The sequence below is a fragment of the Microcaecilia unicolor genome, chromosome 7 (genome assembly GCF_901765095.1).
Source record: "Microcaecilia unicolor chromosome 7, aMicUni1.1, whole genome shotgun sequence".
NCBI lineage: Eukaryota > Metazoa > Chordata > Amphibia > Gymnophiona > Siphonopidae > Microcaecilia > Microcaecilia unicolor.
This window is the reverse complement of record NC_044037.1, coordinates 21,471,999-21,498,805: the sequence shown is the minus strand read 5'-3', so window position 1 is coordinate 21,498,805 and position 26,807 is coordinate 21,471,999. Positions and strand designations below refer to the sequence as shown.

Sequence of the window (26,807 nt, the reverse complement as noted above, 5' to 3'; positions counted from 1 at the left end):
CCTGACAATCAGAGAAGGAGCAGTGCAAGGATCAGACAAAATGGATAGTGCTGGGCAGACTTATACGGTCTGTGCCAGAGCCGGTGGTGGGAGGTGGGGCTGGTGGTTAGGAGGCGGGGATAGTGCTGGGCAGACTTATACGGTCTGTGCCAGAACCGGTGGTGGGAGGCGGGACTGGTGGTTGGGAGGCGGGGATAGTGCTGGGCAGACTTATATGGTCTGTGCCAGAGCTGGTGGTGGGAGGCGGGGCTAGTGCTGGGCAGACTTATATGGTCTGTGCCACAGCTGGTGGTGGGAGGAGGGGCTGGTGGTTGGGAGGCGGGGATAGTGCTGGGCAGACTTACACGGTCTGTGCCCTGAAAAGGACAGGTACAAATCAAGGTAAGGTATACACAAAAAGTAGCACATATGAGTTTATCTTGTAGGGCAGACTGGATGGACCATGCAGATCTTTTTCTGCCATCATTTACTATGTTACTATGTTTTGTTGTCATTCTTCTGTTGATCTTCGGTGCTAGCATACAGGTTTCAGTCAAGGGCTTTGTTACAGCCTGCAATTATTTAGTTTCCAGTAGTAGCTCAAGGTGAGTTACATTCAGGTATACTGAATATTTCTCTGTCCCAGGAGGGCTCACAATCTAAGTTTGTACCTGAGGCAATGGGGGGGTTAAGTGACTTGCCCAAGATCACAAGGAGCAGCAGTGGGATTTGAACCAATTATGGTGTAATGTTTGAAGAAAAACAACAACATTTCAGTGCCACCATACCCAAGTGGAAATACTTTATCCTTACAAATACTTAGATTTCAGCTACCCGGAGCTGATGTCTCACATTAAAAGGAAGACAAGGATGATCATTTCTGCAGGCTCAGTTCCATCTGCATGTTTTGCAATGCTATTGTACAAGCAGCAGCTGGCCACTTCCTGATGCTCAGTCATCTTTCCGTAAAAGAAAAGACTTGTGCTCCCTTATACAACCTACTCATTTCCTACCATCTCAGGCATCCCTCTATCTCCTCAAATGAATTTTACAAATTCTTTTTATTATTTGTATTTGCTTTATTCCGAGAATGTAATTTCTGTGGGTCAATATCCAGGCAACATTTTTATTTAGAAGCCAGCCTTGGCATTTTAATGTATTTCATACAGTTAGGAGCCACTATCCAGATAGCAAGTGGCACTGTTGATGGGGTCGATATTCAATATTCAAAGTGATTTAAGCAGCCTGGAGCCTGTGTGGGGTTATCTGCTGATACTCAGTGGCACTTAACTGGTTAGCACTGCTGAATATCACCACAGACTGCTAAACTGAAAGCCACCTATTATGTGGGTGGAGCCAGTGCTGTACACATTATGGGGTCCTTTTACTAAGGTGCGCTGAAAAATGGCCTGCACTGGTGTAGATGCGTGTATTGGATGCGCAGGTCCATTTTTCAGCACACCTGCAAAAAAAGCCTTTTTTGGGCCAAAAATTGACATGTGGCAAAATGAAAATTGGCGTGTGTCCATTTTGGGCCTGAGACCTTACCATCACCCATTGACTTAGTGGTAAGGTCTCACATGTTAACTGGGCGGTAATCATCGGCACATGTACAATGCTGATTACCGCCCGGTTAGTGCCACGTGCTGGAAAAATTTCCAGAACATGTAGCGGATGCACGCAAAAAATGAAACTACTGCCTGGGCCACACGGTAGCCAGGTGGTAGTTCAAAATTGACATGCGTAGGATGCACATTAGAGACTTGCACGGGAACGGGATTCCCGCAGGGATGGAAGCAGTTCTGCGGGGATCCCGTGGGGACGGAAGAAGTTCCTGCAGGGTTCCCACGGGGATGGAAGCAGTTCTTGCGGGGTTCCCATGGAACTGTATGCTGCACTTGCGCCAGCCTCTCACCTTCCTAGTACCAAGTTCTATCTCCTCCTCCTCCTCCTTGCTTTAACAGCACAGATGCGGAAAGTCTCCATTAAGGAGGTACAAATGGTGATGAAATTCAAAAAGGCATGGGATAAAATAGAGGATCTCTAATAGAAAATGGAAGTTATAAAAAAAACTAAACTTAAATGGTTACATGTGTGTGGATGTGTTGAGTGACACTTAGATGGCGACTCTGGCAGTGATGAACTAGGGCCAATACCGGGAGACCTGTATGGTCTGTGTCTCATATATGGCAATCTGGCTTAAGATGGGCTGGAAAGGGCTTAGACAGCAACTTTAGTGGCTGGAACATGAGGACTGTGCTGGACAGACTTTTACGATCGGTGTCCAGCAAATTAGAAGATAAATAGGCTGGAGTGGGCTTCAAGGGCAACTCCAGCAGTTGGAACATACGGTTAGGGTCGGACGGACATCTATGGTCTATGTCCCAGAAACGCCACAGAAAGACCATAATCAAGTATATAATATCACATTCATTGTTGATTTAATCATGAATTGATAATGATTATGTCTATTGAGCAGACTGGATGGACCTACGGTTTTTATCTGCTGTCATTTACTATGTTACTATTAATCCTCTCTGCTCCCGGGCTGATGCGTAGACCTCAGCTCTGACATAGGCATGAGCATCAGATGTCACCTGACCTACTGGTGTGTGCATTTGGCGATCTCTTAGCACACAGTGCCAGTGAATCAGAAAAGTCTCACATGTGTGCACCAGAGTGTTCCAATTTCCAACTTATGTTCCTTCCTTGCCTGCAGTGCTGCGGCTTGAACTCAGAAAGCAGACAGAAATTTTTTTTAATGTACCATTAAATTCTTGCGGGGATGGGTTAGATTCCCTATGGGGTCAGATGGGGATGGGTTAGATTCCAGCGGGGATGGTTTGGATTTCTGTCCCCGTGCAACTCTCTAATGCACATACGTGCCTTAATAAAAGGGCCCCTTTATGCAGGTACTTTCTCTGCCCCTAGAGGGCTCACAAGCTAAGTTTCTGTACCTGGGGCAATGGAGGGTTAAGTGACTTACCTAAGGTCACAAGGAGCTGCAATGGGAATTAAACCCAGTTTGCCATGATCAAAGCCCACTGTACTAACCATTAGGCCAACTCAGTCCTATCTTTATGCAGTGTCACTTAAGTAGTTAAGTGCTGAATTTTGCACTTAAGCACATAAAAGATAGCCAGCCACATAAACCATTCAATGTCAGTGCCTGGACATAGCCCAGCACTGAATTTCTGGGAATAATGCAGGACGTCAGACTCACAGAAGCAGAAGCCTGCGCGGCCACATTGGTGATCTGCAAGGGCCGACTTCTACATGGAATGTTGCTAGTGGAATAGCAACATTCCATGTAGAATCTCAAATAGTAGCAACAGTGGAGGAGTGGCCTAGTGGTTAGGGTGGTGGACTTTGGAACTGAGTTCGATTCCCACTTCAGGCACAGGCAGCTCCTTGTGACTCTGGGCAAGTCACTTAACCCTCCATTGCCTCATGTAAGCCGCATTGAGCCTGCCATGAGTGGGAAAGCGCAGGGTACAAATGTAACAAAAATAAAATAAATGTCATCTGCCATTTAGATTCCCAGTCTTGTAAGGTGCTCTTGTAATTTTTCACAATCCTGAGTGCATGTATATGTATAGACTACCTTCAATCTAGCAAACTCTGTTTTGCTTTCCAAGACTGTGGCCACGATGGGAGCAATTCTGGAACTGGGTATCACCATTTAGGTGCCCACATTGCGCAGGCAGTGCACCTATTCTGTAATGGCACTCGTTCATCTAATTGCCCTTATAGAGAATTAGCATAAGTTGGCATCAATGCGCCTATATTTAGGTGCTAACATTTATACCAGGTCCATGGCTGACATAAATGATAACACCTAAATGTCACCACTGGTGTGGAGGAACGCAGAAGTCCCTATAAGTGCAAAGCAAAAAGTCCAAGAGTGGGGAAATGAGTTTTCTTGAGTGCTATTCGAACAATGGAAGCATCTTAGCGCTTTTTTCACTGGCATTACGTCTTTCTAAAGACTGTTTGCCTTTAGTCATCTATTCACCAACTCAGCCCTATGTTAGCAAACTACAAAGACTCCTGAGGCAGGCACTTTTGCCAAAACATGGTGCTGTGTCGAGTCTTGAAAGCATGATTGTATTGACAACCAATAAATATCAGATTTCACCAATTTTCTGTTCCATGGTTTGTTCTTGACGAGCCATTACTCTTTCCCCGCTTTTGTACGTTTTGCTAAGCACCAAAATGTGACATTTTCATGCATAATTGATAGTATTCTTTGAGTTAAATGTGTAATGTTGCTCATGCTCTGTCCATGTGAACAACCCTGACAATTATGATCTGTAGTATTTTAGCAAGTAATTACAGAACAGCAGCTAATTGCATTATTGCCATTCCGATGCATAAGTGTACATTCATGTGCATAAATGCTAGTATTCTATAAATTTAAGTGAACTACAGGTGCTTAAATTTAGAAAACCTAAGAGGGTATGAGTTTTGTGGCCTCATCTTTGGATGAATGCCCTTCCTCTCTAGTTGTTAATCCTGACAGTGATGTAGTTCCTTTTCTTTTGGCTTTGAAGAATAATAGCTTAATATCCAGTTCATTTCCTTATGTTTGGAAGCATGCCTCCATGTAACCTTTGCTTAACCAGACATTTTTAGACCCTTTGGACTCTGCTAGTTACCATCCAATTTTCACTTTTACTCTTCCATCCAAAGTTCTGGAGAAGACTGTACACAGTGAACTACGTAAATTTTTAGATAATACTCGCACACTACACCATAAGCAATCTGAGTTCCACCCTAGTCAGTCCACAGAAATGTTACTTGTTTGCCTTCTGAATGAGCTGAAGTGTTATCTTGATGCTGGCATGGTAGCTGCTAGTGTCCTTTTAGACTTGCTGTTGGTCACCATTGAGACTTGGGCATAAAGGAATCAGTTCTAGCATACAGTTCAAGCTTCTCCTTCTTACCTACAAATGCACTCAGTCTGCAGCCCCTCATTACCTCTCTACCCTCATCTCCCCTTACGTTCCCTCCCGAAACCTCCGCTCACAGGACAAATCCCTCCTCTCAGTACCCTTCTCCACCACCGCCAACTCCAGGCTCCGCCCATTCTGCCTCGCCTCACCCTATGCTTGGAATAAACTTCCTGAGCCCTTACGCCAAGCCCCCTCACTACCCATCTTCAAATCCTTGCTCAAAGCCCACCTCTTCAATGTTGCTTTCGGCACCTAACCTTTATACCTTTCAGGAAATCTAGACTGCCCAAATTTGACTGCCCCTACTTGACTGATTGTACATTTGTCCTTTAGATTGTAAGCTCTTTGAGCAGGGACTGTCCACCTATGTTAAATTGTACAGCGCTGTGTAAACCTAGTAGCGCTTTAGAAATGTCAAATAGTAGTAGTAGTAGTAGTGGTTTAAGTCCTATTTGCCAATTAATTCCTACATTGTTTTATTCAGGGATGGGGCTTCTAATAAATACAAATACCATGTGGTGTTCCTGAAGTGTCTGACTTAATGTTCTTCTAACTACCCTTGCTTCCCTTATACAGGATCTTGGACTTAGTGGGGTGTTTATTTGCCACCAATGACATCCAGGTAGTCTCCTACGTGGATCTGCTTTCTCCTTATCTTAACTATCTCAACCATAGACTGATATCTAGAACTGAATGTCTTTTCGAAAATGGCCCGAAGCTTAATCCTTAAAAAATATGGCTATGTGAGTTGCCAGGACTTCCCCGTGTCCTACTATTGCCTTTGTCATTAACAAATCTGTCTAGGAACATATTTGTGTAGTTGGTATACACCTTGATCCTTTCCTAATTTTTGACCACTAAATATCATTTGTTGTTAGGTCTACTTCTTTGGCAATATGACAAATTTGTGCCATAAAATCTTACTTAGGAACTGATGATTTGAAAACTTTAGTTTTTGCATTACTTCTGAACCACCTTGATTATTGTAACTCCCTCTGCTATACTTTATATAATTTCTTTGTTGCCTTCATCTTTTACAAAATACTGCTGCTAAACTCCTTTTTAGGGTTTCCAAATTCAACCATGTAATTCCTTTGTTTCTCTTCACTGATTACTACTCAAATTCAGTCAAAGCTTCTGTTGCTGGTACATACAACATTCTACTCAGGTGTTCCTATTTATAACATAGTAACATAGTAGATGACGGCAGAAAAAGACCTGCACGGTCCATCCAGTCTGCCCAACAAGATAAACTCATATGTGCTACTTTTTGTGTATACCTGACCTTAATTTGTATCTGTCATTTTCAGGGCACAGACCGTATAAGTCTGCCCAGCACTATCCCCGCCTCCCAACCACCAGCCCCGCCTCCCACCACCGGCTCTGCCACCCAATCTCCGCTAAGCTTCTGAGGATCCATTCCTTCTGAACAGGATTCCTTTCGCATTCCTACGCATTTTTGAATTCCGTTACCGTTTTCATCTCCACCACCACCCGCGGGAGGGCATTCCAAGCATCCACCACTCTCTCCGTGAAAAAATACTTCCTGATATTTTTCTTGAGTCTGCCCCCCTTCAATCTTATTTCATGCCCTCTAGTTCTACCGCCTTCCCATCTCCGGAAAAGGTTTGTTTGCGGATTAATACTTTTCAGATGTTTGAACGTCTGTATCATATCACCCGTTTTTCCTTTCCTCCAGGGTATACATGTTCAGGTCAGCAAGTCTCTTCTCATACGTCTTGTAAAGCGAATCCCATACCATTCTCATAGCTTTTCTTTATCTTTTGAATCTCTTAAGCTCTTCTTATTGGCACTAGCCCCTTTGTTCCCAGTATGTCAACTGACTTTCTTTCCCAATTTAGGCTCAGATTCACTTTGATTCTACTAAGAATACTACTTTTTCATATCCTGTTCCACGTCTGTGGAATAAGGTATATGCTTCCATCATAAGGCAGCCTCCCAGGGCCTGTTTAAAATGGCTATCAAGATGTATTTCTCTTCCTAAGCTTTTGAGGAAGTATAATTATCAGCTCTATGGATAAGATTTTGAGACTGGTTGTAGGTTTGGGTGTAGGGACATTGGCTGAATATCACTTTTCTTTTTTCTGTTGAATCGTAAACCACTTTGCTGTTCTTGTAACTAATGGTGGATTTATCACGTTTTTGTTATAATGTAAGTACTAGTAATGCTATAAGCCCCCTTAAACATTACTTGGCAAGGTGAGTTCATAATCCATATTATCAGTATTATTTATTCCATATGGTTGGTGGCCTCAGTGCGAACACTCCAAGGGTATTTGTTCTGTTTGCACATAGGCCGGCTTTCTCTTCTCCACCCATGATGCCAGCCTGAGAGTCTGCTGATGATCAGCACGGCAGCACCCTGAGTTACTGAACAGCATCATCATGGTAGGAATTGCTAGCTAGAAAGAATGACATCTAAATCAGTGCTTCCCAAGTATGTTCCTGGAGTACTCCTTGCCAGTCAGCCTTTTAGGATATCCACAATGAATATGCATGAAATAGATTTGCATATAATGGAGGTAGTGAAGGCAAATCAAGCTCATGCATATTGTATTGTGGATATCCTAAAAAGCTGACTGGCAAGGGATACTCCAGGACTGGATTTGGGAAACACTGATCTAAATCACCAAAGATCCTAGTCTGTCATTTTGAATTTTAACTGCCAATGAATACATCTTAATAAAAGGGAATTATTAGTGTTGCAATGCTCTCATTTGCAGTTTTTAAATCTTAAGAAATAATTTCCATTGAAATGTATAGTGCTTCATTAAAAATAGCAAGACTGGGGGCATGAAAAGGCAATTTCTACAGTCTGTTATCAAATGGAAAATCTAAGGCAGGAGGCTCTGTCTGTACCAAATTATTACAGCAGATTTGCTAAGTGCCCCCAGGAACTTTTGTTGCTAGCCAGACGGAAAAAAATATGCCAGGAGGTGAAGTTTTCCAACAGCGCTGCACATCCATGCTTCACTTAGTTTCCTTCCGAGTGTCTGTGCATGAGACAGAAGATAAACCTCCTCAGACTGAAGATCTCGGCAAAGGAAGAAACCTGGAAAAAAGCAGTTGAGGCATGACAAAAAAGTTCTGCAAGAAATGGAATATCACTGGTCCTGCCTGAGCAGCCTGCTTTGAGCAACACAGACCATTCGCAACACTTGTGTTTTAACCCAGAATTTATGTTTCCGGAATGTTCAGTGAGAAGATTCTAAGCTACTTTCAGAATTGTCTGTGGTGAACATAAAACATTAAATATTAAGAAGCAAGCATCCAAGCTATGTAAATCCTATTTTGTTTATATTTTATTTAACTTTTGTCCAGCAATCAACTTGTTAGGAACTGACCTCTACTGTGTAATAGAACCATGAATCTTGATCTGCCAATACCCAGAATATATCCCCTCTTTAGAGCCCCCCCTAACCATCTAGCAACAGACCTTATGGTAAAGTCCACAAACCAGAGCTTCCCTTCCCCCACCCCAGTCCTCGTGCACCTTACGAATGGCTACTTCAATGATTCTGAAACTTGACCTGGGGCAATCAGGTTTTCAGGATATCCACAATGAACATTGATGAGAAAGATCTGCATGCAGTGTAAGCAGTGCATGCAAATCTCTCTCATGAATATTCATTGTACATATCCTGAAAACCTGACTGGCTGGGGAGACCCCCAGGATAGGTTTGGGTAACACTAGGATACTGGGTGCTGCAGGTGTCCAATGGCTGAGGCTCTAGGGCAGTGGTTCTCAAGCCTGGTCTATTCTATGTCAGCATACACTGCTGAACCATGGTGCTGGACCTAAACTATGTACAGGCAGAGCAAACAGGAAGAACCTCTACGAAGAAACAGCACAAGCAGGAGAAAATAGAGGCTGGCCAAAGGATGATCCAACACAGGAATTGGTGCTTAAATGCACTTTATTTGCAGCTTGAGTAGAAGGACCCAACACAGTCAGTGTTTCGGCGGCACTAACCACCTGCCTCAGCGGTCACAATCAAACTCTCTGTAACCAAACAAGTGTGTTTAAAACACTGGTACATTAAACTCTTGTAAAGCACAGGAAAACAAGAGGATACAGTGCCTGCCTTCGGGCTGCTTTGACCAGCACATCCTTCTACTTAAGCTGCAAATAACGTGTATTTAAGCACTAATTCCTGTGTTGGATCATCCTTTGGCCAGCCTCCACTTTCTCCTGCTTGCACGGGATCTAAACTATACCCAGTATTTAGTGGCAGTTATCTGGGTATCACTGTTGTCACTTAGATGGTAGCAATAATGCAAGCAACAAAACAGAGAAAAATACCAGCACAGGGGTATATCCCCCCCCACTCCCCAAGAAAAGCACAGTACGCCACAAATAATGATGGAGACAAAGTTTATTCAAAAACAGGAACACAACACAGCCAGTGTTTTGGCAAAATATTGCCTGCCTCAGGGGTTGTATCCTAGTCTCCTCGATCTGCAAAAAGAGATCAGGTATATGATTGCATATTTTGCCAAAACACTGGCCTTGTGAACGTCCTGTTTTGAATAATCTGTGTCTCCATCATCACTTGTGGCCTACTGTGTTTTTTTTTTTTTTTCATTTGGCTACTTGGATATTGCTATTGACCAAGGCCATACCCAGATTTTCAGCACCATTGCTGCTGAAAAACTCTACAGATGCCACACACTATCCAGACAGTGCCAGAGCAGTGATACATGGACAAATCTGGCTAACTAGGAGCCCTTTAACTAAGCTGTGTTAAGAAATAGACAGCGCATGCTTACACGGGTCTTTCCCATTTCTAGCGCAGCCGCCAAGAAGGGCTTTTTCCTATTTGTTTTATTTCTGGTTGTTCTGTCCCTGATCCAGCCAATATTCCTGGTGAAACATGGCCATGTTGGGCACAGATGATTGTTACCCTGGGAGCCTTTTTACTGAATTTTACAAGATATGCCTCCTTGTTTTTATCTTCCACAAAGGACCCCTTAGGTCAGCAAAAAAGCTACCCTAATATATTTGGATTGTTATCTGGGTCAGGGGCGTAGCCAGACACCCAACTTTGAGTGGGCCTGGACCCAAGATAGGTGGGCAGAAGAACCCCTCCCTGTCCCACAGGTGATTTGGTCTCTCCTTGTCTCACCTGCATGCCATCTGCTATTTACAGGGTATGCAGGAGGGACAGTTATTGGGAGTTGCTGAGCTAAACAACATGTATACTCTGGAGGAAAGGAGAAACAGGGGTGAAATGATACAGACGTTCAAATATTTGAAAGGTATTAATCCGCAAATGAACCTTTTCCGGAGATGGGAAGGTGGTAGAACGAGAGGACATGAAATGAGATTGAAGGGGGGCAGACTCAAGAAAAATGTCAGGAAGTATTTTTTCATGGAGAGAGTGGTGAATAGTTGGAATGCCCTCCTGCGGGAGGTGGTGGAGATGAAAACGGTAACAGAATTCAAAAATGCGTGGGATAGGCATAAAGGAATCTTGTGCCGAAGGAATGGATCCTCAGGAGCTTAGTCAAGATCGAAAGGCGGGGCTGGTGGTAGGGAGGCGGGGATAGTGCTGGGAAGACTTATACGGCCTGTGCCAGAGCCGGTGGTTGGGAGACGGGGCTGGTGGTTGGGAGGCGGATAGAGCTGTGCAGACTTATACGGTCTGTGCCAGAGCCAGTGGTTGGGAGGCGGGGCTGGTGGTTGGGAGGCGGGGATAGTGCTGGGCAGACTCATACGGTCTGTGCCCTGAAGAGCACAGGTACAAATCAAAGTAGGGTATACACAAAAAGTAGCACATATGAGTTATCTTGTTGGGCAGACTGGATGGACCGTGCAGGTCTTTTTCTGCCGTCATCTACTATGTTACTATGTTAGTTTTCAGCTGGTGGAGCTTGGGAATCCCTGCCAGACACAGGTGTGCTGCTACTGGGTGGGCCTGAGCCCAAAGTGGGTGGACCTGGGCCCACCCAGGCTCACCCTTGGCTACGCCACTGATCTGGGTAACAGGCATAAATTGTCGCCATTATCTGCGTAACTCCTGGCTTTTGTCTCTTATACCTGGATATTTAGTGCCAGCAGATACCCAGATAGTGACACTGAATATCCAGGTATCCACTGCAGTGGGGGGTGATCATATCTGACGATCTTAAAGCGGCCAAACAGGTAATGCTATTGCTGATGCAAGGGAATTTTTCATGCTACATTACGCTTCTTGCAAGAAGATCTGTAAGTTGATGTATTTTTCTTGCTTTTTATAGCAAGCGATGAAGGGTGGAACTCTGCATGCTGAAATTAGGACTCAAAGAAGCTATTTTTTTTCATAAAATGTTAAAGACCTTCTTGTTTTGAAGATTTATGGCTGATAGGTTGGAATCTGTGCATATACACTTGTTCTGTTTAGGTTCTAATGCTGTTGTGAAATTAGGATCTGATTTTATTTGAATATTATTGTTTTTCTTGATACTATGCGTAAGCCACATTGAACTTATGAGGTAAGTGTAGGATATAAGTGTCAAAGTAAAGCAAAAAAAAAAAAAAAAAAGGTGACAACCAAAGCCAAAAGGATGCTTGAGTGCATAGGAAGAGGAATGGCCAGCAGGAAAAACGAGGTGATAATGCCCCTCTATAAGACTCTGGTAAGAGCCCCATTTAGAATACTGTGTGCAGTCCTGGAGACTGCACCTTCAGAAAGAGATAAACAGGATGGAATCGGTCCAGGGGGCAGCTACAAAATTGGTCAGTGGTCTCTGTCATAAAGGGTATGGGGACAGACTTATCGACCTCAATATGCATACTCTGGAAGAAGGGCAGAAGAGAGGGAATATGATAGAGACATTTAAATATCTCCATCTACAGCAAGCCAAGTCTATTTCAGTTGAAGGAAAACACTATTAAGAGAGGGCATAGGATGAAGTTAAAAGGTTGTAGGCTCAGAAATAATCAAAGGAAATACTTTTTTATAGAAAGGGTGGTGGATACATGGCATGGCCTCTCAGTGGAAAGACAAAGACTGTATCTGAATTCAAAAAGCTTGGGAAAAGCATGTGGCTTTTCTTGGGGAGAGGAAAAGATAGTGGATGGTACAGACGGGCAGAATAGATGGGTCATTTGGCCTTTATTTGCCATCATTTTTGTCTGTCAGATATAAAACAAAACACTGTCCACAAAGGCTGAATATTGGGCTGGCAGTTTTTTTTTAATTGTCACACTGTATATCTGTAATGTGGCCGTATTGGAATTCACCTTTAGGCTATTTTCCTGTTTATGTGTTCACTGCGTATTTAGTTAGTATGCTTGCCAGAGGCACAAAAAATGCAGCACACGTGGACCAAAGTGTGACTTTAGACAGACACCCATGGTGAATTCCAGTTTCCCTGAGTGGATGAATCTTGGATATTTCTAGTTTGTTTGAGCAGCTTAACTGCTAAAACACGAAACTGCCCTCTTGATCTTGGTTCTGAGATAGCAAAGGAAAAACTAAATGCTTTACAGGCAGCCATGAAACGTGCTGTCACTTAACGGCCAGATTATTGACTCTCATTTTTACTGCAGAAAAACTTTGTTCAGTGGTGATAACGCATTGAGCAATATCTGACTTTATCCAGCTTCAGCGTAATACTCTGTACTCTGGGCAGTACTTTAACTTGCATAACTGTTACTGAGAATGTCATTTCTTTGGAAGTATTATTCAGCTAACATCCAAACCTGTTAAGGTAGACCGACTATAAGATATGCAACCATTTTTGCACCACAAACTATAAAAACAAAGTAACTGTGGAATTTTGCTTTTGTCAGTTAATTGCAAAATGAACATTAGACACACTTGCACAGTCAGAAAACTGGATTTGATATAGCCTGAAAATTCTGATTTGCTTAACTGGTTAGTGCAGGAATGCCCACTCTCTGCCCCTGACACGTCCTCTCAAAAAAATTCTAAAATATTTAGTATGCATACTGTAGTACGCCATTTTTTGTTGTATTGGTGCCTAACACAGCTTAGTAAAAGGGCCCCTTAACAGGATTCTTGAAATGAAGCAGTACCACTGCTGAGGCAGCTAATCATTATTATTGCCATTTGAATAGTGCTACAACGCATACACAGTGCTTTCTAAACACACACAACAGAAAGTCCCTATTCAATGGAGACAATCTAGTCAAGGAAGATTGACAAAACGTACAGATAAAAAAGACTCGAAGACCAACTGAGATGGGTGGCATTTTAAGTCTTTCTTACAAGTTTGAGAAATACTGCAGGATATTCTGATTACCAAAAATGGATACCCAAAGTCATCTGTATTCCAAGTTATCTTAATGCAGTTTTCTGCAACAATTAGCTAGAAATAGTGATTAGGCGAGGTTCACTTAAGGACAAGAATCCCATAATCTTTGCGGGAAGACTCTCGGATCTCTGTCCCACTAATAAAAAAAAGCAGGAACTTGGATGGACTGTCTTACTAAGACAAGCTGTCTTCTAGCTTGGAACCTAGGCATTTGAATTTAATTAATATCTATGAAGACAAGGATCTACATTTGCTTAATTTTTTCAGCTTGAGCAGGATTTAAGGCTTGATTTAGTAAGACTTTTCTTCCATTCCATGTCTTTCAGATAATGCTTTATAAACCAAGCTTATCATGTGGAAGTACAGCAAGGAGCTGAGGTGCCCATCCTGAGATTCTCTCTGTCTGCAATACTTCAAATAATCATACAACCATATTTTTTATTTAACTTGAACATTTATGAAAAAAAGTTACACAGGACAGAGAACTCAGACAGACCTTAGGAAACTGGAAGACTGGGCATCCAAATGGCAGATGAAATATAATGTGGACAAATGCAAAAAGATGCACATTGGGGAAGAATAATCCAAATCATAGTTAAGCTAGAGTCTACCTTAGGAGTTGACACTCAAGAAAAAGATTAAGGTGTCATTTTAGACAATAGGCTGAAATCTTCTGCCCAGTGTATGGCAGCAGCCAAAAAAGCAAACAGGATGCTAGAAATTATTAGGAAAGGGATGCAAAATAAGACCAAGACTATTATAATGCCTGTACTGCTCCATGGTGCGACCTCACCTTAAGTATTGCATTGAGTTCTGGTTGCCGTATCTCAAAAAAGATATAGCGGAATTAGAAAACGTTAAAAAAAGAGTGACCAAAATGATAAAGGGGATGGAACTCCTCCCATATGAGGAAAGACTAAGGAGGTTGGAAAAGAGCTTGGAAAAGAGACGACTAAGGAGGATATGACTGAGGTCCATAAAATCCTGAGTGGTATAGAACAGGTAAAAGTAAATCGATTTTTCACTCTTTCAAGAAATATAAAGACCAGGGAACACACAATGAAATTATATGGAAATACTTTTTAAACAAATAGGAGAAAATATTTGTTTTTTTTACTTGAAGAATAGTTAAGCTCTGGAACTCACTGCTGGAGGATTTAGTAACAGCGGTTGGCATATCTGGGTTTAAAAAAGGTTTGGACAAGTTCCTGGAGGAAAAGTTGTCTGTTATTGAGATGGACATGGGGAAGCCACTGCTTGCCCTGGGATTGGTAGCATGGAATGTTGCTACTATTTTGGTTTCAGCCGGGTACTTGTGACCTGCATTGGCCAGAGTTGGAAGCAGGATACTGGGCTAGATGGACCGTTGGTCTGACCCAGTATGGATATTCTTATGTCAGAAGAAAAAGTCCTTCCTTATAGCCAAACTTTATCATTTTTATTAATCTATTTTCTGAAAAAGGAGGTGTGTGTGTGTACATTCTTCCTTATGAACTTCGTGCTATTTTAAAAAAAAATTTAAATCTTTACTAAAAACCTTCTTTTCTCAGCAGGCATTTGAGGGACTGCAGGTAGTCAGATATTTGTATGAGATTTGCATTTTGTTTTGTTTTCTGCATGGTGTTCTTTGTGCTTTCCTATTATCATTACTTTATATGTTTTTAGATATATGGACCACAAACACCTGTACATCCCAGAAAATGACTCTTTTAAAAGTTCTGTGTGAAATGTCTTGTTACACTTTTCTTTCCCTGTACTTCAATAAACTCTCAATGGGTGATAAAAGCATTTCCTGCCTTCTCTCACAAAATCTTCCTTTTTAGATCTGGTGAGTATAGGCGTATTTGCATTTCATATAATACACCCCCACAGAGTTAAATAACAAGCAATATGCTTAAGAGTATGTGAAATCAGACTGAAATTCTTACTTTAGGAAACGAGTTCTTCATTGTTCTTGTGAACCCTGCAGGAATGCAAGTGCCAGAATGCTTTGTGGGGGAAAGCTGTTCTTTATTCAAGGTGCCACAAATGTAAACTCTCTACTAAGCAGGGCCAACATTTCCACAAGGTGAACTAGGCGGTGACCTAGAGTGCTGAGATCCTGGGGATGGCAAAAGGCAATGGGCAGGTAACTTAAATCTCCTCCTTCCCAGTTACCACCCTCCCACAGGCCCTACCCCAGTGCTTACCCCAGCAACTTGGCCCTCATGGTCAGCAGGAAGGAAGGTACTGTACAGTACTGTTTCCTCCTGCGATTAATCTTGTGATATGAGCCACAAGACCTAATAACCTTAAAACTCATACTGCAAGACTGGCCCCACACACCAGAGGAAACTGGGGCACTTTTAAGTGTCCTTCCTCCTGCTGGCCACGGGTTGAGCGGCCAGAGAAAGTGAAGATAGGGCATCCAGGGGAGACAGGCTAAGCCATCAGGTAGTAATAGGGGCCAGAGGCTGGGGCATAGGGCGGAAAGTGCAAGCTTTAAGGTTTGCCTAGAGTGCCAAATATTCTTGAACTGGCACTGCTATTAAGCCCAACCTGTTTCATTCCAATGTTGTCAGTGATACTACAGCAAACATCAACTGGACACACTGCAACAGTAATAAACAAGAAAATGATTTGTTTATGTTTATTCCGCACTTGATATACCACCTTTCTGTATGGGCTCACATTCTAAGGTTATTTGTACCCGGGCAATGGAGGGTTAAGTGACTTGCCCAGGGTCACAAGGAGCTGCAGTGGAAACTGAACCCCGTTCCCCAGGTTCTCAACCCACTGCACTAACCATTTGTGGGCCAGCAGGAAGTCCTAACTAGCTCAGACTCCTCATCTAAGGATCAACCAAGAAGAATGAGAAATAAGCTTGCCGGTCTGTAACTTTATTGTGGAAATACTTTCTGGTTTTCCTATCAGAGACAGGACAGCACATTAGCACATAACCTACGCCTGTTAGTCTTATCTCCCTTAGCTGCATAACAGACATTCTGAAATATGTATCAGGCAATGCCACTGATGCTCCACCCTTTCCACATTCCAAGACGTTGGTACTGGACATACTCTCCCTGGCACCCGGTGTTCTCAGGGCTGCAGTCATCACAGGCAGTTTCTCCAGTTCTTATGCCACTTCCATACGGCCTGACCATCAGCATCGCATTTCTAATCAACTTAAAACTCTTTGGGATAAAAGCTGGCCAATGACTCTAATCTCATTAGCCTAATAAAAGTATCATCTCTCCCCAAATACGATGAGGGTTTTCTTTTTGCCAATGTTATTTTGGTACACTATCACAGTACTCTCATTCTACTTACACTACTTGACAAATTCTATATAACAAATGCTCTTTATGTTTATTGCGGTTTTGTTGACTTACCGCCTAGTGGTTATACAAAGGCTTCATTGTACTCTGGGCCACTACATACCAAAGAAACACAATTCAAGTTCCCATGGCAAACTGATATCCCCAATTACAGAATAAATACCTTTGACATATTATATTAAGAATGTATAATATTTATATTAAAACTTGATAAACAATAAATAATTATTTACTTAGCTGCTGTAGCATAGAGTTGTAGTAGTCTTTATAGGTTTTGAAACCTTTCAAAGCACCAACAGAAGTGATTGCAATACATGAGATACTGAGATGACACAGTCCCTTTCTATAGTTTCATCTGCTGGTTCCTTACAAGCTATCACAACCTATGAAGATGCCACTATCAAACTATCTTATAATAAGGAAATTGGAGTAGACAAAGAGGTGTAATAATGTTTTAGATTTTGTAGTACACTTTGGGGGTCATTTTCAAAGCACACTGTGTAAGACTAAGTGCTTTGAAAATGAGCCCCAAAGTGTATTACAAAATCTAAAATTTTATTACATGTTTGTACATTGGCAGGGATAGTCAAACTCTGAAAATTATTCATATTCCTAATCTGATTAAGCAAGCTGTTTACACATGCCTACAAGTCAATATAGTGGAGGCATGAAGAAAACGTACCCCAGAAGAGAATTGTAATTACAGGAGGAAGGACAAGTGTATGTCAAAATCAAAATGGATTTCTTGCACACTGTAATTTTTCCTATTAGCAGAGCTTTTTTTGAGGGGATACTTGGGGGTACTGAGTATCGACACCTTTTCCACTGTCTGCTAAAATTGACCCATGGTCCCAAGTTTTAATGAAAGAGCTCAGGCTCTACACACCAAGTCTGCTTTGTCATAGATTCTGTGACTGGTTGCAGGGGGCCTGGCTATTGTAGGGTGGGTCCCTCAGTAATCACCTCACCCCTGAAAGGTGGCCTGCCATTTGAGTACTGGTACCTTTTTCACTATAAAAAATGCACTGCCTATTGGACTAACATAAGAAACAACCAGAAATATCATGCATGATTATTCAAGATCACAACGCTCTTTTCATCCAACATGACCTATTTATTCTTATTATTGGTGCAAGGAAAAATATCATCAGAGGCAAACAATAGAAATAAAACAAAATAAAACATGGAAAAGAAAATAAGATGATACCTTTTTTATTGGCCATAACTTAATACATTTCTTGATTAGCTTTTGAAGGTTGCCCTTCTTCGTCAGATCGGAAATAAGCATCTACCAACATTTGCTTATTTCCGATCTGACGAAGAAGGGCAACCTTCGAAAGCTAATCAAGAAATGTATTAAGTTATGTCCAATAAAAAAAGGTATCATCTTATTTTCTTTTCCATGTTTTATTTCTATAGATTATCTTTAAAAGTGGACTAACACGGCTACCACACCTCTCTATCAGAGGCAAAGAATCCAGCCTGATGATAAATGGTCTGACAACATATGTGCAGGGATCCTACTTAGGTGTTTACATTCCAGCTAATTAGATGTTCTTTGCGGGTACAGAAAAATTGATGGTTATTGGTGTTTTTGCACCACAAGTACTATTGCTGAGTAAATATGTAAGCTTGAACCACTTGTGAGTCATCAGTTCTGAAAAGGCACAGAATCATTTGGTCGTTTCTAAGATGGGCGTCCTTGGTTTCCATTATGGCCGAAAATCAGGGATGACCATCTCTAAGGTCGACCTAAATTTGGGTGTCTCCGATCGTATTATCAAAATGAAAGATGGATGACCATCTTGTTTCGATAATACGGGTTTCCCTGCCCCTTCGCCGGGACGTCCTGCGAGGACGTCCTCAGGAACACTTGAGCGCCCCTTTCGATTATGCCCCTCTATATGTTATGTAATTATAGCCTACCAAACCAAAAATTTACAAATACATTATCCTACAAAAAGTCTTGCAAAGAGGCATTCTAGGGGACCCATCTATCAGATTGGTAGAAAGACTTGAATGTCATATCCAACTGTAACGACAGATATGAGAAAACAGCTTTAGTACATCCGCCACTGTTGAAGGAGAAATGTTTTTTTTACAGCTTTGGGGCCAGAAGTGTGTCACTCTCTTTGTCTGAGAATCTGGAATTGGCAGAGGGTGGTGTTGAGGGCTGGTTTGGAAAAAGTTGTGTGCATTTGTTGGCAGACATGCAGTTTGCTGCGTGGCAGTTAAGAGTAAAATAAATATCAAGAAGATGGTATAAGAATCAACAAATAAATTGAAAAACCACAGCCAAACAATATACTACAAAGAAGCATAATGGAGAAATTCTAAAACTAGGTGCCTTCAGTTAGACATGGCAATGCCACCTGCTGAGCCAATTCTATAATGGAATCTGTGTGCCAAGATGCTATTATACAATACTAGCTTATATCCCCAAATTCTTTATACGGTGCCTTAAGTTGTGCGTGCTAGTTTGGCTGCGTGGCCAAATTGCGTGTACAACTTAATTGACAAGTTAATCAGTGCCGATAATTGGTACTTAACCAATTAGTGGCACTAGTTGGATTTAATTAAAATTTACTCGCACAACTTTCTAGGCGTATCTATAACACGGTGTGCGTAAATTCTAATGCGCAGAGGCGAAAAGGGGGCATGGGCATGGAATGGGCGGGTTGTGAGCGTTTCAAAAAACTATGCGCACTGTTATAGACTACACTCGATCTGTGCCTAATTTAGGACTGGTTTAGGTGGCCTAAATGGGTGTGCCTAAATTTTAGGCGCAAGAATGGCATGTGAGTGTATTCTACTATGCCTAACTTTAGGAGTAGCTTACAGAATCATAATAACTGCGTGGTTCTACGGTGCTGATTTTTAAAGTGCCATATATAGAATTTCCCCCATAAGTTATTGGTACTTGCTAAACCACTCTAACTGGCAGGCAGAGTAGAATGATGTACAAACTAAGTACAATTTTAACGGAGAAAAATGAAAGGAACTACAATTTAAATAAGACAGTAATCCATGCATGCAGGAAAAAGGTGAGAGGGAAAGAGGGAAAGGATCAGAGGTAGAGTTTTAGTTGGCATTGGTGTGATCATTTATGCAAGGTCAATGCCAAGTGTAAATCGATGCACCTATGTAATCTATGATATGAGCATAACTGATAGTATTCTATAAATTAATCACCTAAGCTGGAAACAAACCCGTGCCCCTCCCATGCTCCGCCCTTATGTATTCTCCCTTGCAGTTACAGCAAAACAAAACAGCAGACCACCAAGTTCAAAGGGGAGTACAAGGACTTTAATAACACAAGTAATTAAAATACAATACCTTGTATTATTAAAGTCCTTGTACTCTCCTTTGGAATTGGTGGTCTGCTGTTTTGTTGTGTTTGCATCGCAGATCCAGAGCCTTTGTTCATTTCCCATTCCCCTTTGCAGTTACATGCTTATGTACTACTTTACAGAATCTATCCAATTTGCACGGTATCAGTATTATATTTATCAGAGGGGGTTTCTCATACAGAGAGAGCACGGATATGTTTCCAGCTTTGATTGAGGAGACATGCCTTGATACAGCATTAAATGCGAAACATGAGTTCATGTCGGGTTAAGAGGTCTCCGAGATGACTGATTTTTAAAGCAGAAAAATAGAAAAAGAAATATAGCGATACTGCATTTAAAGCTAAGTGCAAATCTGACTAATAGATTAAGTTAAAATAATGAATGAAAAGTTTAATAATATTAAAAAATATGGATCAATGAGTACATACCCACCATAAAAAGTGCCTGGCTCACACTACAGCCTGAATGGTGGTGACATGGGTATCTGATAGATCCGATACTAAAATGCCCCTTAAGCCTGTATAAAGTAGGTGATAAGATAATTTGAGAGTTGGGTAATAATAGAACTACTTTATGGAATAGAATGTAGTACACTTATGCTTGCAACACATATGAAACTATATGCACCCAGTTAAAAAAAAAACTACCCTTCACGTCTCTAATGGTGACTTTAATTTTTGAAAATTAAAACATGACCAATTCTATTTCTGCACTAATAGCTTCAAATTTATTTAACCTGTAAAACATAACTTCACTAGAACTGTTCAATAAAATTCATTCTTACCTGATAATTTCCTTTCCTTTAGTCCCAATGGATCAGTCCAGACTAATGGGTTATGCCCATCTGCCAGCAGGTGGAGATAGAGAACACTAATGAGCTGTGCATTCTAGGGACGTATGCAGAGTAGCTCAGGCAGTATTTGATAGCCAAGCAATAAAAAGAGAGTGACTTATCTACTATAATAAAGATCACCTCCAACGTTCTGAGACTGCCTGGTGGCTTCCGGTGGTGGTGTCCCTCATGGAGTAGATATTCGGTGGTGGTGTCAATCATGTAGATAATCGTGACGTCAGCGAGAGGGGAGGAGCCACGACTGCCCAATGTGGAGGTGGAGTAGGGAAACGTCAGGGAGAGGGGAGGAGCCGCGATTGTCCAATGTGGAGGGGGAGGAGTAGGGAAACACTTCCCTATTCCTCCCCCTTGTCCAGGAATCCGAACGGAGCGCCAGGAGGCAGGCAAGAAGGTCTACCGGGCCCAGTACGCAAAGCAGCCGAGGTTCCTACGAGAAATGCGGGCACAGCATCGCAAACGACTCGCTGCAACTGGACATCATGGTGCAGGTAGGCGCGTGCGTTGCAGTATGCAGGGGCGGGGAGCAGGGCTCGGATACCGGCGATCGCTTGCTAGCGCCCGTTTCATTGCTTTCTGAAACGGGCCTTTTTTACTAGTAGCTAATAAACTCCAACTTCTATTAGAACAATATAAACAATTGAAAGGTGGGCTAAATATGTGCCTCACAAATAAAGAAACAATAGAACTATGTACACTAACAAACACTACAAATAACAGAAGGGCGGGTTTTGAACTGATCCTTTCAGACTAAAGGAAAGAAAATGATCAGGTAAGAGCTAATTTTCCCTTCCATTATGTCACCAAAGGATCAGTCCAGACTAATAGGATGTAGAAAAGAAGTCCTCAGGTAGGGAGGGCATTAGATAAACCTGAGCTCCAAAGGAACTATCCAATCTTGCTGCAATATCCAAACAGTAATGTTTGACAAAAGAATGTGAAAAACACCAAGTCCCTGATCTACAAATTTCTTCCAATGAGATAGCTTGTGATTCAACAAACCAGGTAGAAAGAGATCTGGTAAAGTGAGCCTTAATTTTGCAACAGAGCAGGTTTGTTTGAGAGGATGTAAGCCAAATATATAGCCTGTTTTAACCATCTAGCTACTGATGCTTTAGAGGCAGTAAGACCTCTCTTGGGCCCTGAAAAGAAAACAAAAAATATGATCCGAGTGCCTGAAATCATTGGTAGCTTTGAGATAATACATGAGCACCCGCTTAAAATCCAAGAGGCGAAGAGAAGAGTATTGAGAAGCATAGGGCTCTTTGGAAAAAAAGAAGGAACTGTTTGAATAGAAACTCCCTCATCCGAGAAATGAAGAAAGGGACCTCTGCAAGACAGTGCATGAAGTTCCGAAACTCTTCAAGCTGAAGATAAGGCAAGAAGAAAAACAGATTTCAGAGTAAGATCTTTAAGAGTGGCTTTTTGGAGAGGCTCAAAAGGAGCTTGTTGAAGTGCTCTGAGAACTAAAGGAAGACTCCACTCTGGACAAACCTTCCGAAGAGGAGAATGCAAATGATTAACTCCTTTCAAAAATACTGCCTGAGCTAGTCTGCACACGTCCCTAGAATGCACAGCTCATTAGTGTTCTGTATCTCCATCTGCTGGCGGATGGGCATAACCCATTAGTCTGGACTGATCCTTTGGAGACGTAATGGAAACAATCCTTACAGCAAATCTCTCTATATAAAAGGCAACACCAACGTTCTATGAAGCCTCCAGCCGGAAGTGTGAAGGGGGCGAGATATCCGGTTTCCCTATGAGTGTCTGCCCCGCCCTCTCTGTAACACAGTCAGTGAAGGAAAACAGCAGAGCACGAAATCAAATCGCTGGCTCTGTAACAGTGAAGGACTCAGAGGGGGGGGGGGGGGGGGGGGAGAGAGGCCAGAGGGCAGGGACACACACACTCCCACATGCACACAGTGCACACAGAAGAAAACATTGCTAGCCCCCGTTTCATTTGCATCAGAAACGGGGCTTTTTTACTAGTAATAGATAATAAAATATTAAGACTTGTTCCTTGACTGGGGGACAGATAGTCAGCAAACATAACAGATTTCTAAACTAAAATTTGATAGGGAAAGGGAAAGGAATTTGATACACCACCTTTCTGTGGTTACAATCAAAGCGGTTTCCACATTATATACAGGTACTTATTTTGAAGATTTCCAGGATCGTAACCAGTAGGGCTGTATATTAGTACAATACAATAAAATGTGAAACTGACATACCTAAGTTAGAGTGTCAAATTGAAACTGCTTCTGCCACATTTTCTAGGTATCTGATTAGGTTGCATAGTTCTTGAGGATCCTTTGTCTCGTCATACCTAGTACAGGATAGCAAATTGCTTGGTACTAACATAACTATTAGCAATGGCATTCTTGGGGTTTTCTCCAATATTGTCATGCTTGGTTTTCTAGCATCAAGCATTTTATCTATTGTTATAAGAATAACTTACGTGATTACAATTTCTTTAGTATTTACAATATATTTTGGTAGGGGAGGGGGGGAGTCATGTTTCCAGTATTTCTTTGGTACTATGATCATAGACAGCAGAATGGGATGAGTCACTGGGGCCATGACCCTACCTACTAATATTTGGCCCAACAGAGAATCAACAATTAGAGAGCTTGGGGGAATGGAGATTGGTTTGGTTGGCCCCTACAACTAAAAAGATGTTCTGCAGCTCCTATGATGATATTTATTTAGATTTTGCTCACACCTTTTCCAGGAGTAGTTCAAGGAGAGTTACATTCAGGTACACTGGATATTTCCCTGTTCCTGGAGGCCTCACAATGTAAGTTTGTACCTGAGACAATAGAGGGTTAAGTGACTTACTCAAGATCACAAGGAGCAGCAGTTATAAAATTGTCCTCCTTAACTTGTGCGGTAGTTATGCACATACGTTACACCAATTTTTAAAGGGAAAATATGCTCATAGAAAACTACTCAAAGAAATACAGATGCACATACACCTATATATTGTGCTCAAAATTCTTAGCTTATTTTTACACATATGTATGCATATTTTAGAAAGAATATACATAAATGCTAACCCTTCAAAACCTTGCCCTAGGAAATGCCTCTGCTCAGGTTGGATAAACATTTTGGGGGTAATTCTATAAAGTGGTTACGCCAGTTACACAAATAAATATCATATTCTCTCTAATAATCACCCAAACTATTATTAGAAACACTGAGTTTTCTAACGTCTAGGGTGGGCTACTAATGGAAACACCATTTCTCTTCTCCAGCCCTCCTCCTTACAATAACCACCATTTCTCTCCTCCAGCCCTCCTCCCTGTGATGATCATTTCTGTCCTCCATCCTGCCCCCTCCACCCCACCCCATGATGACCGATCTCTCTTCTTACCTCATCTCAAGGTTATGGTGCTGGGCTAGTGTGGGGCCTTGAACATCCACGCATGCTTAAGGTCTTGGCTTCACGCTATTCTATAAGGCAGGGTGCCTAACTCCCTTAGCATGAATCTAAATAGGGGAATGTGAAGGGCATGGGCATTTCAGGGGCATTCCAAAAAGTTGCATATGTTGTTACAGAATACTGCCTCAGTGCACCTACCTTGGGCACCAGCATTTATACCAGGTGTAAGTCTGGCACCCAAAGTCTGGGTACAGAAACTGTTGCTAAATGAGATTCTAGAAGGGGCACACATTTTTTTATAGAACTGCACTCAGTAGCAATCTTTTTCAACACCCGTTTTTGAGTGCAATTTATAGATTCTATATATGGCGCCTAAAAAAATCAGCACTGATTTGCGTATTCTATAATTGGTGCCTAGATTTAGGTGCCAATTATAGAATATGCCTAGTTGATATCTCAGCACCTAAAACTGTGCACATCCATTTACACCAATGAAAGCATGGAGTAAATCCTGGTATGTAGATTTAGGCACACTAGGCCATATTCTATAACTACATGCATAAATTTCAGAATGCCCACAAAACACCCATTTCCCTGCCCATAATCACACTATTTTTTGGATGCATGTGTTAAGAAGTTATTGCTTGATAAATTGTTTGTCTTTTTCTAAAACCAATAAAATTCTTGGACATAAAAAAAAAGAGAACCCCAGCAGTAATTGACGGTGGCGCTAGCCAACAGGATAGTGAATGCAATCACCAAGGCGGATCGGCCCCACCCATGGGGGCCGGGAGTGCTGCTCTAATTGTTGCCCGGCAACATGGTGAAAGTACTACAGATTGGGAGATTGACTGTTGTGCCGCTTTGCGGATGGGCGGGGGAAGACTGAGGCCACGTGCTCGTCTGTTTGTCAATTATGCTTTGTTCTGGGTAAAATGACAGTGAAATGTTAGTCCACCTTTTAAAGTAATAAATAGAAATTACTACTACTACTACTACTATTTAGCATTTCTATAGCGCTACAAGGCATACGCAGCGCTGCACAAACATAGAAGACAGTCCCTGCTCAAAGAGCTTACAATCTAATAGACAAAAAAATAAATAAAGTAAGCAAATCAAATCAATTAATATGAACGGGAAGGAAGAGAGGAGGGTAGGTGGAGGCGAGTGGTTACAAGTCAAAAGCAATGTTAAAGAGGTGGGCTTTCAGTCTAGATTTAAAGGTGGCCAAGGATGGGACAAGACGTAGGGGCTCAGGAAGTTTATTCCAGGCGTAGGGTGCAGCGAGACAGAAGGCGCGAAGTCTGGAGTTGGTAGTAGTGGAGAAGGGAACAGATAAGAAGGATTTATCCATGGAGCGGAGTGCACGGGAAGGGGTGTAGGGAAGGACGAGTGTGGAGAGATACTGGGGAGCAACAGAATGAGTACATTTATAGGTTAGTAGAAGAAGTTTGAACAGGATGCGAAAACGGATAGGGAGCCAGTGAAGCGACTTGAGGAGAGGGGTAGTATGAGTAAAGCGACCCTGGCGGAAGACGAAACGGGCAGCAGAGTTTTGAACCGACTGGAGGGGGGAGAGGTGACTAAGTGGGAGGCCAGCAAGAAGCAGATTGCAGTAGTCTAAACGAGAGGTGACAAGGCTGTGGATGAGGGTTTTAGTAGAATAGAAATAAAACAAAACATATAAAGAAAAAAGAAATTTGGCGCAGTTTGTTACTGAATACACTTAGGGAGTTATGCAGGTAAATTCTAATCAGTTCCAATTAGAGCTAATTAGTGCTTGTTAAGAGGAGTTATCTACACTGATTAACTTAAGCCAATTAAATTGCACGTGTTGTTATAAAATCAGTCCGGAGTTCAGCGCAGATCTCTAGCAAGCTCATTTTCAAAGCACTTAGCCTCCCAAAGTTCCATAGAAACCCAAAGTGCTTTGAAAATATGCCTCTAGGTGTGCTATATAGAATCCAGGGGGAATGTGTCTAGTCTATTTTTTTTTTTTTTAAAGGAGGCCTGTCTGTAAAACATTGTTTTATGCATAACATATGTTATGCATATCATTCTATTGACCCTCTTTATCTGATTTCTTACACATTAATCTGTAACATTATGCCGAATCTCTTACTCTGTCAATGATGATGCCTTTGCAACATAATACAAGCCACACTGAGCCTGCAAATAGGTGGGGGAAATGTGGGGTACAAATGCAGGAAATATATAAAAAATGTCTTTACAAATTATTTATAGTGTTTGCAGCTTTGCAGTGGATGCACTATACTACTACACAACTGACCAAGGAGTAGAAGAGTTTTCACAGGAGGAGGCTCTTACCTTTTTACCTTAAGCGCATTTTCCTATTTGTGCCCTTCCGCCTTTCAGCTCGTCCCCGGGCGCTCTAAAGAGAAAGGACTGGACCCCCCTCCCCCCTTTTTATTTTATGACATTTGTTTTTTGTTTGCCTCTGGTCTAACAATTCCCCTAACTAACTTAGCCGGCGCCTTTCCTTTACCCTATCGGTGCCACACACACGAGTCCAGCCCCCTTTCCACCTTGAAGCCAGTTCCTCTTTTTTTTTTTTTCTCGCAGCCGGGCTCTGTCAGGTGACGCAGCACCGCCGCCATTTTGTCTGGGAGTGAAAGAAAAACCGGAAAAGGAAGAAAAAAAAAAAAAAAAGTGCCGCGCGAGGGGGAAGAC

General features: G+C 42.0%; 1 long non-coding RNA gene across 1 annotated transcript; it reads right to left on the bottom strand.

Moving 5' to 3' along the window:
• Positions 1-7,705: 7,705 nt before the first annotated feature.
• Positions 7,706-26,726, bottom strand: LOC115474501. Its single transcript, XR_003942865.1, has 2 exons — positions 26,445-26,726; positions 7,706-8,007 (listed from the first exon to the last, which is right to left on the bottom strand). It is a non-coding gene; the product is annotated as an uncharacterized LOC115474501 (long non-coding RNA).
• Positions 26,727-26,807: the final 81 nt, after the last annotated feature.